The 15368-nt window shown below is 41.3% G+C and overlaps 1 protein-coding gene across 2 annotated transcripts in view; it reads right to left on the bottom strand.

The window, feature by feature from the left end:
• The window catches only part of PRKG1 (protein kinase cGMP-dependent 1), a 520194-nt gene that overhangs the window by 405023 nt on the left and 99803 nt on the right, over positions 1 to 15368 (bottom strand). The window lies entirely within an intron of this gene.

The following is a 15368-nucleotide window of genomic DNA, read 5'->3' as shown; positions in this document are numbered from 1 at the left end:
GGCAGCCAGGAACATTACAGACTACAAATCCCATTTTGAAATTCAATTGTTGGTTGTAAGAAAAGGATTTTTTTAATTAAAAAAAAAAAAAAGGTGTTTTCATTCAGAATGCAGAAAGTATCTGCATAAAAACACAAAAATACCAAGACAGTGTTCTTACCTACCCCAAGCTCTACCGAAAAGGTATACCTTGTGTTTAATCAAATGTAGTATTTTAAATATGAACTTCATTTAGCTGGTTTAAAAACAAAATTTGAAGTTAATCACTATGGGCAACTAACCTCTGCCATCTGAAAAAATAAGAAATTGACCTATTATACCTCCAGAAAAGCAGCTAATCGCTTAAAATACATAGACTGCTGTTCAGGAACAGCTTGAATTTTTTCCATCTGCAGTGAAAACCATCTGTTCTGCATGGTAGATTTCATGACTTTTCAGGTCCATTTCTAAATTGAAATGGATGTTTTAATGATGAAAAATGGGGAGAAGTGATGAATACTTCATTAAAGCACATTATTTCCCTGTCAAACTTCCATTCTCCTGACTGTAAGCAAAAATAATGTCTGAGCAGAGTTAATGTCTTGGGTTATCAGGACTGCAGATGCCTCTTGGTATTTGGTTGAACAAATAAGCTGTTTCATAACCTGCAAACAAAAGTGATTCAATAAATTGGAATGTCTTTTCCTTCTAATGAAAACCAGAGTTTTTAAACTCTTTAAATTACCTACATGTAATGCAAAAGTCACTAAAGAGACGATATTTCTACCTGTTTGCTTTCCATGCACCATTCTTACGACCAGCAAGGCGCATTAAAAACATCAATAGGTACCTAGTATAGGCTCAACCAGCGGTTCCTTTTGCAAACTGTATTTAATTATTTTAATAAGATGAGAGGATACAATTTCCTACCAACGCAAGCACATGATGAGGAACCAGCAAACTGTAGAAAACATTCATATCTATCACACAAATAAACACGCACTGTTTTTCTATAACATTTCTCAGTATATTTGCCAATTACCACGTATTTTTGGACTGAAGCAAGTGTTTGCTCAAGCATAGAGAAATGATAACATAAACATCCAAACAGGGCTTTCTTTCGCGCTTAGGCAATTTATTAAACCAACAAGACATTTCAGCACGGCATGAAATTGAAAAAAAATAAGCTAGAAGAAAGTGATTGTATTAGAATTCAGAATAAAATACCAAAAGCCTTCAAAACCATTAAGCATCAGAAAAAAACCATGCAAGTCCCAAGGTACTCTGCTATCCCACTGGCCTGGGTTTAACCATGCTCCGCTTCTGCCGGGACCTAGCCAAGACTCTCCTAATTAACATCTGACTTTAAATATGTCAACCTTCTGAAAATGCCCAGGAGGAGACTTCTTAAAAACATCGAGTATTCAAAGGATCGCTACACCACCTTTGATAATCAATTCCTTTTTCAGGCATCTAAAAGATCAATAGACAGTTATGAAAACCTGAGCCTGTGTTACATCGCTTTAAGTTTCTTATTAAAATCGTTGTTGATTAGAGATTCCCAGTTAAATAAAAGCCAAATCCAAAATGCGGGCGGGCTGTCTCAGAGCTAACCTCTGAACATAACATGCCAAAAACACTCGTCCTTTACTTGAAAGATTTCCAGGCAACAGGTGAAGTCCATACAACCTCTTACCTGAACGGTATCGATTCCCCTAGCCTCAGATAGGCTTAGGATAGAAATACCGTTATACTTGCTTAAATCTTCCTCTCGCTGTCAAAAAAAGTTAGACTCACGGGGACATTCAGGAAAATTAAAGCAAATTAACATAAGACATCAAGACGTGGGACACAAATTAAAACTCTTCCACTGAGCCCTCCTTCCCCCAGGTTTAGGGGAACAGCAAGTTAAGCTCCTTAGTAGCTCAAGAGGCATCATAAAACTAGCATTGGTCTTTTCCTTAACATTTGTGCCACAAAGGCCACGGCCGCACCATCACCGTCGGTATAAACAGCTGGTTGCACTTTCGGCAGCGCGGGTCGTGAAAAGGAGCTGCTGGCTGTGCCGAGAGAGGAGAACGTAGCGTACCGCCCGGCTCATCCACAGCCCCAAATTCGCTATCGTTTGCAAATGAGGTAACTGTTTGGCTGACAACATAAGAAGAGGTACATAAAGGTGTAACGGTGCTTTGGTTATTTAACCAAACAACGGGAAATACTACCATATACGACGATACTCAATTGAAAATCGTGTACTTTAATTACATTGTAGTACTAAATATGACACTTGATTTCATCTGGCAAATTTCAGCTTGTCGACAGGAACAGAGTGATTAGGCAGAAGGAATCTTCCTGGATTTCTCCATATTCATCTGAACAGGGTATCAGGGAGAAAAAGATGACAGTAGAGACTTTGCACGATCGATACATAATGAAATAGCTTTAAAGTAATAATGTTTTGCTTGCTCAGTGCCTGTTTCTCTTCTTCATAATTGATTTTGCACTGAAGTTTTAAGATTACATTAGCAGCTTCAAAATCATCGCTACAAAACCAGCTGGTTTATACCTCTTGTATCTTCCCCCAGGAAGTTAATCCCAGGTGGAAGACGTTCCACTGCTGGTGCTGCGTAGGTGCTGAATTGGGATTTTAATTAGTCATTACATTTTTTCTGTTTGTTTCTACAGCACAAGACACAGGGACTTTACAAACAAGCAAGTTCTCTCTATTCATACCCCTAGCTCAAGTTTGGGAAAGCCTGACAGTGTCATCTGTACCTCTGGTGAACAAAAAAACCCAAAACCACACAGCACATTTCTTCAAAAAATACCATTTCATACACCCATTAAGAGGAGGTTATGAGTGGATTATATCAAAAATATTGAAAATCCTTTCATTGGAATCAAAAATATTATGGCAAGTCTATAGGTCATTGCCAAAGGCAATGAACAATATGCGATCAGATTTCTGCAAGTTGAGCTGACTGGCGCCTTTGAAACCAGTTTTGGCACACTATAAAACACATTTCTGTTGGTTCAAGGAACTAGAAGCAACAATGTAAATTTAGCTTTTGAACCAGATCTAAAAGTACTTTGGGCGAAACATCTGCCTGTCATTAATTTTCCTCCATAGCAGCAAACCAAAGGATAGTCCTCCAGGTGACCCCAGGATGTGTATATTATTCCCAGTATTCATAGAGTAACTGCTGTGTTTAACTTGGATCCAGACCTTCAAATTTTCTAACATAGTTTAAAAGTATGATTTGGAGCTAAACGGGACACAAGGATTTTCAGTTTGGGTTTATTTTCCTTTTGGTAAGTATATTCCATATATAGTCCTCCTTCTAAACTGAGAATTCTTGCATATGTAATATAAGAAGGAAGGCAAGATTTAGAAGTACACGGCCTACCAAATAGCTTTAAGAACTAAGGACAAAAGAATTCGACAAGAGAAATGTGAAGGCACAAGTACAATAAATTCTACCCTTTCTTCCAAGAAAATAAAAAATGAGGCGTGAAATCAAGACTAAAATATTGTCTACAAAACAGTTTGCAAAAGCTGTATTTTTTTTTAAGCCAAGAAATTTGCAAGTAGAAGTTTTTATTCAACCTATTCTATCACTTTAAATAGCGGCATACTTAAAGACTTCCAGTAGATCAGATTTTAAAATGCCCTTTTCATAGACATGTCTTCCAAATTGTTTCTCGATTCATGCTGCAGACGAACTATTCTCCCTCTGGACACGCCAGAAAAAAATCCTGTATCAGATCAGAGGAGGGAAGGATACCTGAGACACCCGTCTTGAAATCCTGTTTAAAGAACACTGTCATTAGACTTTAATCTAGAAACAAGAGGAATTTAAATTCTAGCCATCAGATCGGTCACATTTGCTATGGCACCGCACGGTGAAAGGACACCTAAGGTAACCAAGCTCCATTTACAAGTCGTGAAAAAAGCCAGGTATCGTGAATGTAAGAGTTACGGGCACTTCCAGAAATCACTGCCTCGAAGCCACTGGCTCCCTTAACAGGAGATTCGCTTTCATTCATAATTATACTAAATTTGGGTGTAAGCTTTTGGTGCGGACCTTCTCCATTGCTGTCACTTCTGGAATATACAGACAGGCCTTTATTACCAGTGAAAAGGCCATTGTGATTTTTCTCTCTACTAGGAATAACAAGTAATAAAAGAATATAGCAAACGGAAAGAGGTGCCGGGGGAAAAGCAGTGTCCACTCTCAGTCAGCTCCCACTGAAGAAAAGTCTTGAATTATCAAAAAAGAGAGAATGAACCACTGCTTCCCGATTGCACCATCAGAAACACACTTTTCAGATACACACGGAGAAAAGCAACACCAGAAGTGCCTAAATATATTACAATCCGTGGGGTTCGTAACCCAGCCCTACAGCCATTCCTTTTTTGCGTAAGCGAGAAACCTGAGAAGTTCAGTTTGAATTGAGCATGTATTTCTGCTAATGATACCTTTCTGGAAAGGAGGGGCTTGATTCTCTTCGTGCGATTTCTATGGTTCTCTGTTTCTGTTGGCTGGTAGCAATGCTATGCAACTTTGTTCTCCTCCTTTTTTCTTTCTCTAAAATTGCATTTCTAGTCTTTTCTTGACTGGAGTTCCTGGTGATTGATTTGTCTCAGGATGAGGCTTTTCGGCTACAAAACAAGGGGAAGAAAGAGGATCTTTTCTATTAGCAATTATTTTCTAACTGCATATCTCTGAGAAGTTTTTTTCCTAACAAATTTTTTTTTTAAATATTTCAGGCAGTGTTCAGCAAAGCAATTTATTACAGTAATTATTTTTAAATCCTAGTCTCCGAGGTCTGCATAACAGCACACATTTTTCTGTGAAATGAATGCTTACAGGAAGATCAACAAGAAACATTCAGAAATGCCTTTCTCCGAGACTGACACAAAATTTGCATCAAAATTCATAACCTTTGGGTAAATAGGGACACGCCATACTCAAAACGCTGCTTGTTTCTCTAGGGGCACTGGACGTATCTTTGTGCAGGTTTTTGAGACCCTGAATCTCCGTAGACTTCCCTCGTGAGACGATTTTAGTGCAAGACACAGCAGGCCAGGCATGCTTTCCAAAAATACCAAATTGAGATTACATAAAACGAGTGGAAAGACTGAAAAAGAAGAAGGGTTTTGATCAAACAATTTGTGGCATTTCTGGCTGCGAATGCAAATGAAATAATATCAGTGACCTTAAAAATGAACTGAAGCAAGGGGTCCTTGGAGGCACGGAGTCAGAATAGAAGGCCTTTTTTCTCTGAGGGTGTGATAACGCTTGGACTAGAGCTTTTTAATACATTGTGCTCAGTAAAATCCAGTTCAGGGACAAAACTCCTGTAGAATATTTGATTTCTGGCATAAAAACTACTATGTTGAATTAATAAATCATTCTGCAGTAAGTTACGTTTTCGAGGCTTCAGAATGGTTATTTTTTGGAGATTTGTACTCACTTACTAATAATTGTCATAGACCTTAAGTAAAAAATAAAGCAGGTTGTTCTGAAGGGTGCTTTATTTTTCTTTCTTATGTAATAGACGTGTTTTGTTTCGATTTTTTCCCATAGGAAACAGCTGATATTAGCAGTACCCAAACTTTGGAAGAAATGTCAACAGATGAGACATGGAAAAAATTTCCACCCTGCTAAACGTAATTTTTTCCTGTATCACATAATACGTTCCCAAGGAACCTTGAAATATAATACATCCATATTTACTTTTGGTAGTGTTATCCAGTATCTATAGTGCTCCCCAGTGTGGTACCTCACCAAGCTTTATCCCAGTCCTCGCCTGGATCGCTGTGCTGGGTTTGTACAGGAGACCTTATCTGCAATATTTTGGGCAGGAAACAGAAAATGCAGACCTTCGTCTGCCAGGTGTTTCCCCAGACAGCAGGCCAGGGTTTTTGCCTACCCCTGAAAAATTGTTCACTTCTCCGAAACTCTCCTCCTTTTTGCACAAGGTGATGCTTGACAAGGGCTTGCTCTTCTCAAGGATGAATATCTTCTTTTCTTGGGAACAGCTCTGCAAAGTATACTGCTGATTCTATAAAAATAGTGGTTTTGGAAGCCAGACGTTTCCCTGTCCCTCTCAGACCAAGATAGCCTGGAACTTGATTACAAACACGTCACTCTGCGCAGGAGGAACACCAACCATGTTCCGAATCTGAACTGACATTAACATGAAAATGGAGATGGTTGGTTGGTGGGTCTCTTGGGAAAAGCCTCTTAGAGTGTCTCCCAGGGTAATTTAGTAAAAACAATTTCTCTGCAAGACCATTTCTGTTCCTAAGAACTACCCAAATAAGCCAGCACTCTCATAGTCTCCTTCACTCTAAGGAGAAATGTAAAATAACACATAATAGTTTTTGAGAATGAAAAGCTAAAAAGAAGCTATAGACATGGGTTTCTAGATGGACCGTACACACAAAAAACCATGAAGTCTCACTGGAAGGCTTTTCAGAGTCGCCCCCTCCACAAGGCAGTGATACCAGATGCACTACAGAAATGGCCACAGCATCTTCAGCGTGTTCGTGGACCTCGACTGGTCCCTGGTCCAACCTCTCTTTGGTTGGCTTTGAGCAGCCGCGTCCTGGAAAACCCCTCAGATGGGAGTTCGCTGCCTCCCCAGTCATCAACGCTTTGGTTGTGCCCGGAGCAAGAGCCCAGGGGGCGGGGGCTGGAAGCGCAGTGCGGCAGCTTACCTTGCTTCTACATGGCTAATCCTCATTTTGCTTTCAACTAATTGACGTATTCATGGTAACCGGGTAAGTGCTAGGGATGGAGGAATAAAGAAGACGACGTTTTTCTTTTTCCCTTGTCCAGAATGGGTAGGTGATGGACACTGGAGATACCAAAAGTCACAGCCTTTTCTCAGGCTATTCCAGTAGCTTTGCACAACAGACATCTCATAGCTAGCACAGTGGAAAAAAAAATTCCATCATTGTTTATTGTCTATCTAAAGCTTAATTCGGTCTAAACTCACCAGTTACTCTGAGTCACTCTTAGTTCTGTCAAGTGACATATCAAAAAAGAAAAAACAGGAAATACGTACACAGAATCTAAAATTAAAAAAAGGAAAACCCCGACATTATGTGGATTTTCTTCTGCGAGCTGAGCTCAGCACGCACTTCATCATTACCCCAAACTGCTGTTTATTTCCTCTCTTGTACCCAACGACACAGCAGCATTCACACCCAAGACAGGGATGGCTCCAAGATTCCCAGGGATTGCCTCCACCCCTTCTCCAGCGCTAATAAACATCGTTATGAAAGAGCAAACCATGTGTTGTATTCATCACATCCCACACACCGCCCACGTTCATCCTACAGTATTTCGGACAGTGATATTAGACATGTAGTATACAGCTGTCTCATATGCAATTATTTCTTTTTCCTCTCTTAAAACAGGAGACTTAACACAGCAGAGCAACTGTTGTGAGATCTATGAATATGCAACTATGACGACTTATGTAAGTGTGCATTGGGTTTTGCTCGTAAAACAGTTTAAAGACTCATCCAGAATGTTTTCTATAGTGCAAACCCTGTTGTTTTTACCTTCTGAAGACTGCTCGCCGAACAAAGCTTTCCTTTCACGCATCTGGCTGCTACGTACACCTCTCCTTGAAAATTGTTCCTCTGCTTTTGAGGCTTCAGTCGCTGCCCTATTTCTGTATCAATTCCGATGCCAAGTAAATAGTATTCAATCAAAATTACTAGCCAGGGTTTGGCAACGGGCACAGCAAAAGCCCAAAAGCACGTACGAGTATAACTAGATGACAGCTACACCGTTGCTTTCCAGCACAGAAGCACCAAAAATAATATGCATGCAGCGGGTAACAGAGTCAGGCAGGCTTTCAATGCCTGCTACAAACCTCTGCCAGTTAAGGCAAACAATCGTTTAATTTTCTTGCAGAGAGGGAGATGATTGACTTCTCATTCAAAGCAGCCCTGAGAAGGTCAGCAGAAAAAAAAGAAATACTGAAAAATAATGCAAATATCCAAGCCAAGATGGGCTTCAACGTGCAGGAAGGCCCATATTCACAAGCCCCAGCAGGAGCTAAGCAGGTTAACATCACCAAAATCTAAATAAAGTGCCCTTGTCCGGGTACCGCAGAGCAGCTTCGCGGAAACAATAAAGAACTCCATCACAAATGCTTGGATGCAGACGATGCCCGAGCTGTACAACTGCCCGAGAAGTCCTGTTCCCAGGTTAACAGTTTATTCCTCTATTTATGTTTTAAAACTCAATTCCTTACATGAAAGGACTCCCTGACCTCACTGTTAAGCACACTGGAAGATGAAGCTCCAAGGGCTTCCCCTCAAGCACCTTCCCAACTTCTAATGGCAAGGGATTTGGGACGAATTTTGCTGAAGTTATGGTCATAGAAAATTTACACATGAGCTCAGGCAATGTCAACAATTACCAGAATGACCTCAAGCCTCAAAGAGGAATCAAGACTAGAGGGAGGCTTGTTTTTCTGCAATAATTTAGTAGCAGACAGTGACTTTTGTTTAGACCTTCTGAAGAAAAGTAGCCTTGAAACAGGCACTTTACCAGTTTCATTAACATGTTAATGAGGAACATTAAGTGCCTAAAGCAGGGACAATTCCCAGAGCCCCACACAATCTTTAACAAATCAAACCCCTAGTGCTGAAATTTGCTTGGTGGCTTTCTTGGGACGTGAATTGCAAACTTCTGATGCTTCATCCTCTGTACTTTGTATCATGCAGTGAAACCAGATCAGCTCAGCTTCTTGATTAAGGTCTTTGCTTGTAAAATGCCTGATGTTTTACAGCTCTCAGCAGAGGTTGAGACCACTCAGCATTTCACCTGCGTTTTGTTTGCCTACAGGTAAAACAAATACCCAGAAGCTCTTCCCTTCCTAACGGGAGTATCTTCATAAACTGGTTATAGCAGCCTCATTTAACACGTTGGCATACTCTGAGCTTGCAACCAGACTGAGGTGGCCCAGCGATTTCAAAAGTTTAAAATAGGAGTAGGGAAAGAAGTAAAACGGGCCGAGATTTAAGAAGCCGACAAAAGAAGCAATCGAATATTAAGCGCTTAGCGATGGATCAGAAGTCAACAGCATCACATTCATAAGGACGCAGGTTAATTTGTGGCCGACTAGTCAAGACAAACCAGACCTGCCTAGAAGTCAGAGAAAATATTGCCGTATATTTTGGACTCCTCTGGATTGAAAACACTGTTCTCCTCGAGTAATTTTGACTAGTAGAAGTACACGACGGCCTCCGGTTGCCTAAAGAAAATACGTACATCGGCTGTTCTCCTGCGTAAGGATCAGAACAATGTGTTTACACTAGGGTGACATTTAACAAACTGTGTCTCCATTACCCTCCCACTTACTGCTTGACAAAGACAGTATCAAGCCTGGATTGATGCATGCTAACAGGAATAAAAATGCTCTGTTTCAGCTAGTAAATGGAGATAGATGGAGAGGAATTCAATTACAGACAGAAAATACACATTCCTAACCTGTACATTCAAAGTAAATTTAAATTACTCCTTTCTATGGGCTGAGATCTAGCTGAGATTTCGTCAAAGATTTTTTTATACTGCTAAAAAAGGTACATTTATTGTTGAGTTCTATCAGCACATACGGTATGTCAGAAAGCACATGAAATAATCATATGAACAAACAACTACTGGTACATAAATGAAGGCAAAATCAATTCTCCTTCCACTTACTATTGAATGAAAACCATCCCCTGTAATTAAACGTTACAGGGAAAAAAAATTGGCCCTAAAAACTGAAAAGGAAATTGAAGAATTGAATTTGCTTGCTTAGCTCAGATTATGTATTTCTTTTACTGTAATGTTTTTGATTTCAGTGATACTCACATTCTCTTCTCATACACTCTTTTACATGGACATACCAACATCGTATTTGGTTCAAAGACTTCTAGTTTCAGGGCAACGCGTCTTCTGGAAGGCTTAGCACACCACCACCACTGTTAAATTGTTCAGCGTGGCGTTTACTTAAAGCTGAATGTTTTAAAAGGGCACCTACATCTGCACTATGTACGTGTGCAAACGCTGCCGCAACATCAGCGGGTTATTCGTATTCACAGTGCTCCCTCACCCATTCTGTAGTTCCACTGCTTTTTAAATATATTACCTTGTTTTTATTTATTCTGCAGTGCTAGAAATAAAAATGCTCAAGTTAAATCTCCCCGATCATAAATTCAACGAGGAAATCTACAATTGAAGGAATTAGTTACTCTAAGTGTTTTCAGCTACCAAAATGCGTGTATAAAATACCTCAGCGAACCTTAAACTGTATCAGATCTATAACAAAAAAATACTGATTCCTGTCAAAAGCTGCCAACCCTCATTAATCACGTCCTGATGAATGAAACCCTTTTCATTGCCATGTACATATATTCGCTCTGAAACGGCAGAAATGTTTCGGGTTAATCTTTTTGACAAAGTAGTCAATTCAGTGAAATAATTTTCTCCATATAGCCTGGATCCTCAACTAGTACAAATCCGAGAGGCTCAGCTGGAGCCAATGAAGTTATGCTGATTTATATCAGCTGTGGCCCCAGCCAAAAATTTCTCTCTGTTTCAGTGAAAATGCATTAGTCAAAATCCTCAGGGAACCTTGGGACATATTTTCACATGTTAAGCCGATGATCTGCTTGGAGCGGCTTCCAAATTTATTTTAGAAGACAAGCTGAAAAATGCATGGTCATGTTATCCTTTAAAATGGTGCTGCGAGGGGCTACACTGACCTTTGCTTAAGTGTATTTTAAGAACAAAAGTCACTTGGGGGATACTTAATTTCTTGGAATAAACATATTTAGCTGGAAATGAGACCTAAACAAGAACAACATATAAAAAAACCTGGCTGTGTGTTTTAGCATACTGTATTTACAGTATCTTTTCTTTAGAAAAGAGGATAGCAGGCATAAAAATGAGAATTTGGGCCTCAAAGTTTTCTTTGACCCTCTTATAATTGAGCATGTGAAGTACAGCATCGCAGCGCCAGAGCTCATCATGTTTAATGAACACTGTTGTCTGACCCGATGGGAAACCCTACTCCTTATTTCAGCGGGCTCCGAAAGTCATTGTTAACATCCCTTAGCGCTAAAACTGTTCACTGCGCAAAGAAAAACATACATGCATTGATCTTGAGTTGAGCTTTTTCCCCCGTTTTCAAAATATTTCACGATAATGATTAAGGTTTGGGGGTTTTTTCTTAACCAGCAGTTTATCACTGAAAACACGGCGTTTAGCAACACACAACTAAGAGAAGTTTCTTTGTTATCCTTTAAACAAGCCTGGGACAACCCGAAGCAGAGGCACTGCGAACACACCGCTCGCACGAGGACTATAAAGCAGCAGGTTTATACGCATTTCCTACCGAAAGCGAGGGCCAGAGCAGAGAGGCTCTATCAGCTTTCATATTTAAAGGCAATTCTTTGCTGTTAAAAAACCTCTTCATCTAATTTTCAGAATTGCAACTTGCAGAATTCTTCCTGAAAGAGTTCACTTGAAAAAGAAAATTCAAATTACAAACTGATTTTCAATGCAAGTAGAAAGCAAAGCATAAGGAAAGCCATACATCAGTGACGCTGAGCGTGCAGGGCAGGACTGGGCCACGGCGCGCTGCTGGCTGAAGGTCACTCTGCACAGGCTTAGCTTTGAAATATCAGAAAAACCAACAGGGATCAGCAGCAACAGTAATGAGTCGAAGGTGACACGTATTAGCGAGACAGAGGATTTTAGTGGGTGGAAGGGGAGGTCTGTCTCCCTCCTCCACGGCGTTAACAAATATTTATACAAACTGGAACAGATTTAGGACAGGCTGAGCCAGACCATCCAAACAGAAGGCAAAGACAAGCTTGCTCCTGGACGACCCGGAGTTTGATATTTAATGTATCCTCTGGGGATTCAGGCCTGGCTTAGACTAAGTCAGGTCAATAAAAATGAAGTCGAGCTCCCTAAAGTCTAGTAGTAACTCAGTAATTTCAACGATTAGAAAGATGAGGTTAATAATGGGGCTGAAACTAGAAGTAGGGTGCTTGTGCCAAGCCCAAACAAGAAAAACCCCAAACTAGACAACACTACCACTTCCCCTTCAAATGAACTGAGTAGCAAAGGGGCTGCGCCGATTCATCCGTGGGACGCGAGATGAATTATCTGTACCTAGAAAAGCCCAAACTCGCCCTCGCTGATGCGCAGACACATGCCGTACGCTTAAGGTGAGGTACAACACTTACCCCGGAGCCACTACCACGCGCGCTGTGACACCGTCACAGGATAAAAATCAAACCACTTTGAAGTCTGCCCTCAGACGCTGCTGAACAACCAAGTCTGTCCCGCCTTACCTTGGAAGCAGTGAGAGATCTTGCAGATGGTCCTCCGCCTCTTGCAGATGGTCCTCCACCTCTTGCGTATCCCCAAGTCCCTCAAGGTCTACAGATCTCCAGACTGCGTGAACTCACCAATTTGTTGGTGGCTGCTATTTTGCAGACCTTGTCGTGATAAAACCTTGCTTTGTGGATGAAGAGGGCGAGGAAGAGCAAAAACTTCTACTGCTTTTGAGACTGTTAAACATTTCCTATCCTGTCCCGAGCATTTTGTGTAACCTCATCGCAAACAGGCAAGTTCCCCAAGCCAAGCAGTAATCAAGGCTAAAATTTATCCTAACAGCAATACTCGCTTATTGAATGAACTAGCCGGGCTTGTCACTGCAAATCCCTCCATACCGGGCCCGGAGGAAGAGGAAGGGAACAGAAATACTCTGTCCTTTTACCCTTTGCTTTCTTAACCTCTGTGCTCACAGCCCGGGCATCTTCCCTCTAGAGATGTCACATCTATCCCCCACGGTTTGGGAACTGTACATCGTGGCGAGATGCTAAAGTGGATTCCGCGACTGCAAAATACACGGCCAGGAAAGAGGTCCCGTGGCTTAATGTGGAAAAGTTGATCATCTCTCAAAACGTCAGGGTTATTCTCGCAGTGCACTTTAGAGCAAATAGAAATACTGTGACGGTTTCTTCATTTATGACATTACCAGCAACCCCCCCTTTTTTCCTAATACAAAATCCATTTTTATTTTCAAGATCATTACGAATAGACTCATTAAGTGCCCTTCGTAATCACTCTTACGCTAACACAGGCTGCAAACATATGCAGCCGCAAAAAGAAGCCACCGTCGCACAGGAAGACAGAAGCATAAAGCCCGGGGCAGGATCCGTTTTTTCCCCCCAAAAGCAACTTCTCAGCAGCCTTTTATTATCTTACAACTACAGATTAGTTTACTCCAGAAGACGACGCTCAGAAACACGCACTTCATGGATTTTCTAGTACGCGGCAGTAAGGGGGAAAACAAAAAAATGAAAATTTTAATATTTATTCCTCGAAGTAAACAACTCCTCCAACTACAAAGGCGATCTTTTATTTTGCCATCACAACATATTGCTCCTTACACACAGGAGGGGAAAAAAAAAGGCACCGTACAATGCTGACGTCCTCTGCTCTACGGCTGCCTTGCTCCCCGGTCAGAAAGCACACACCATTTCCAGGCCTTGCATACAAAGCTGAGCCCCCCACCAAAAAAAAAGATTAACAGACCTCCAAGACAGAAAAAAAACCACGAAGGAAATTCCAAAGTAAAACACCACTTGCAAACCTCGTAATTCTTGCGTAATTTAATACTCAGAGGTAAGCAGAAATGAAATAAAATTAAAACCTCCATTTGGTGCAATCCAGCCACAATCATAACCTTAACTGCCACAATTATTTAGCGTATTTCAAATTCCTCTAACGTTTCTTCAAGCAGTAAGTAGATCAAACCCTGTGATTTTTTTAATAGAAGAGCTGACTCGTTGTTCCCAGTATTATTTTACCTGTTAGCAATTTATTATTCAGATTAATAGAAGGGTAATAAGAAGCCGCGCTGCAAAAAATACGCCTGGGCTGTGGAGTAGAGTTGCAACGTGCAGGAGGAGCGCGGGAGCAGCCTGCTTCTCGCTGGGGTCCTCCTCGTTTTTCCCATGTAAACTAAGAGATGGATTGCAAATCTGCAAGCAGTGCAGACCCTTTCCTGCCTCAGCACTGCCAGATCAATCCCGTAATAAATACTTCTTGCCTGTTCAAACAAATTTTGAGGCACTGGGAAATATCCGTTTGGCAGGCGCTTGGGCTGCTTAGTCCGGGAGGTCGCAGGAATTGCAGAGCAGCCGTCCAAGATAGGCATTGCTTGCCCGAAAGACATCTCCCCATCGCCGCCCTCTCCTCTGTGGGTGGCATTAACCTTCCCTGCGCACCCCTTCCTCAAGTTTTCTTTGACCCCCCCCAACACAATCCTGCCTGTTGCTCATTTTTCAGCAGTCCACATCGCAACCCTTCCATAATTTTTGAAGAAAGTGCCCCAATAAAGATACGCTTTTTTATTACCTTTGCCTTTTTATCACCTGCAAGTTGAGACTTCCTAACCATGCAGGCTTCATTCGGATGTTGCCTTGGCCAAGGTAACACCCCAGCACTCCCAGGTTACTGCTGAATGAAGAACAGGCATGAGTAACAGCCCTGACCACTAAAAGAACAGAAAAAAACCCCACACCCAAAAAATCGCCATAGAGTCTGAAAAAACACTGTTTCAGCTGCTACCCTCGGTGCTTGGGGCTGAGGGCAAGGTTAGGGTTGATATATGCTCTTCCCTCATCTCAGGTGCCTTCTGTAGGACAACTGCGAACAAACAGGGGCTTCCTTAGCGGCCGTCCATCGAGAGAGGGCCAAGGCAAGGAAAACACGAGGGCAAACAGACAGACGACAAAAATGGAGAGGAAAAAAACAAAAAAAAGGGAAGCCAAAGGTTCATAGAAAACTGAAAAGCAAAAAGAAAGTCATTCCAAAAGTACTGCTGGCTGCAAGTCTATAGAGGTATTTGCATAAACAGGTTCTTTTGTCAGCTAAGACAACCTGACACGTGCAACCCAAGTGCCGTGCCATCTTTTTTCAGTGGTCTGTGGTTGCGTCCTGAGAGTGATCATGCTGGTGCATATAACCCCAAAGTTATATATTATAACACATGCATATATATATAAAAAATATCTCTATAACCCATATAACCCCAAAGTTTAAAGGCACTTTCTTCCCCTTCTCCCCAGTTTTGCTTCTGAAAAGAATGGGTCTGAAGTCACACTTGACTCTCTCTTGCACTTTGGATGCCTCTCCGGATCAGGGATGCCGGCACTTCCCAGACGGCAACACCACCATCGCAAGACTAATGATTTCTTATTTCTACATTACTTCTACGCATAAGGTAGCACTAGAATAAAGCAAGCCATCCCACTTGTAAATCTGAAGCAGTGATTTTAATAAAGAAGCAGA

The sequence above is a fragment of the Gavia stellata genome, chromosome 9, assembly GCF_030936135.1.
Source record: "Gavia stellata isolate bGavSte3 chromosome 9, bGavSte3.hap2, whole genome shotgun sequence".
Classification (NCBI taxonomy): Eukaryota; Metazoa; Chordata; class Aves; order Gaviiformes; family Gaviidae; genus Gavia; species Gavia stellata.
Note: the sequence above shows the minus strand (reverse complement) of the source record. Positions and strands in the feature narration are given on the sequence as shown.